The sequence below is a fragment of the Orcinus orca genome, chromosome 2, assembly GCF_937001465.1.
Source record: "Orcinus orca chromosome 2, mOrcOrc1.1, whole genome shotgun sequence".
Classification (NCBI taxonomy): domain Eukaryota; kingdom Metazoa; phylum Chordata; class Mammalia; order Artiodactyla; family Delphinidae; genus Orcinus; species Orcinus orca.
In genome coordinates this window covers 16,262,949-16,265,212 of record NC_064560.1, presented here as the reverse complement: position 1 = coordinate 16,265,212, position 2,264 = coordinate 16,262,949, and positions in this window count along the sequence as shown.

Genomic DNA, 2,264 nt, shown 5'->3' with positions numbered 1-2,264 from the left:
TATGACGTGAACTGTGTTTTTTTTTTTTAAGATAAAATTTGTTTTAACAATCTTGCTGCAAGTGCTAGAAACTCACCTAGGCAAACAAAGAGAGGAATTTTTATGATTAAGAATGAGATGGGGCTTCCATGATGGCGCAGCGGTTAAGAATCCGCCTGCCAGTGCAGGGGACATGGGTTCGAGCCCTGGTCTGGGAAGAGCCACATGCCATGGAGCAACTAAGCCCATGCGCCACCACTACTGAGCCTGTGCTCTAGAGCCCACGAGCCACAACTACTGAGCCCACGTGCTGCAACTACTGAAGCCCGTGTGCCTAGAGCCCATGCTCCTCAACAAGAGAAGCCACCACAACGAGAAGCCCGTGCACTGCAATGAAGAGTAGCCCCTATGTTCGGTTGGAAGCACAGGTAGCAATCTGAACTCTGTATCAGCATGTGAGGGGGAGTGGGTGTTGAAGGTTTTTGGTACAGCCTGTAAGCTGTGGGATCTGATGCTATATCCAAGTAAATAGTGTCAGAATTGAGTTACATTATAGGACATCAAATCAGTGTCTGCTGAGAAGTGGAGAATTGCTTGGTGGTGTTGGAAAAAAACACAATGGGGTATGTACTCCATTGACTGACAGGTAATTGGGATAATCTACACATTGTACTTAAGTTGTGCTCTTCTTTAAAAAGTTGAGAGGTACTCTAATTTGTGTGGGATAAGCAATTTTCATTATATTCTTTATCTAGATTCCTCTAAAGTAGTGATTTTTAACTCCTTTTTTCAAAAACCTCTTTGAGAATGTGATGAATGATACCTACGTTGAAGAATTACACATATGTACAAAGTTCAAATTTTGTATGGAAGTTTAGGAATTTAAGGTACTTCAACTTACGAGTTATGCTATGCTCTAGGACTTCAGTGGCTGAACATTCCGATTTCTTCTGAGAAACATACCCAAATAAGGTTTCATCCTGCCTGTTTTTTAACAGCTTTATGTCGCTATAGCTAACACATATTAAACTGTACATGTTTAAAGTGTACAATTTTTTTTTTTTGGCTGAGCCACATGGCATGTGGGATGTTATTTCCCCGACCAAGGATTGAACCCGTGCCCTCTGCAGTGGAAGCTTGTAGTCCTAACCATTGCACCGCCAGGGAATTCCTAAAGTGAACAAACTGAAAAGCTTTGGTGTGTATACACCTGTGAAACAATCACCACAATCAAGATAGTAAACATATCCATCATTCCAATTTTCCTAGTGCCCTTTGTAATCCCTCCCTTCAATTCCACTATCTACCTCCAGATAACCATTGAGTTGCTTTCTGTTGCTTTACTTTCATAGAATTGTATATAATCTCTCAGCACCATTATTTTGAGATTTATTCATTTCATTGTATCAATGGTTCATTCCTTTTTATTTCTGAGTAGTATTCCATAGTATAGATGTATCACAATTTGTTTATGTACTCCCTGTTAGTGCACATTTGGGTGGTTTCCAGTTTCTAGCTATTACAAATGAAGCGGCTGGATTGCTAGAATGTTTACATGTGTCTTTGTATAAACATTTACTTTCACTTTTCTTGGGTAAACTAAGAAAATTAGTAGTGGAATGGCTGGGACATATGGTAAGTGTACATTGAACTTTTTAGGAAACTGGCAAACTTTTTCAAAGTGTACTATTTCACATTTCCCACTGTTGGTGCGTAAGGGTCCTAGTTGCTCTACATTTTTACCAACATTTGATCTGGTCACTCTTTGATTTTAGACGTTCTAATTGGTGTCTCGTGGGTTTAATTTGCATTTCTGTAATGACTAATGATGATGAACATCTTTTCAAGTGCTTTTTTGCCATCTTTAGATCTTGGCAAAGTGTTCAAATATTTTGCTCATTTTTTAATTGGATTTTCTTATGATTGAGTTTCAAGAGTTGTTTATTCTGCACAGAAGCCATTATCAGATATATTATTTGCAACCTTCTCCCAGTCTGTGGCTTGCCTTTTCATTCTCTTAATATCTTTTTTTTAACATTCTGCCTATTTTTAACACTACTTCTTAATTTACAGATGACCAAATATAAAAGCATCAATATGTGGATTATGGCTAATCACATGGTTAAATTTACCTAACAGATACCTATATCGCCTCCACATGTAATTTTTATATAGTTCTCTTAATATCCATGCGGTTTTCTAATAGTTAACCCAAGCTGGCTTCGAACATACTTCATAGGAGCAAAATTTTTTGTTTTTCCTTAGCAGGGAAGCCTGATGTCAAA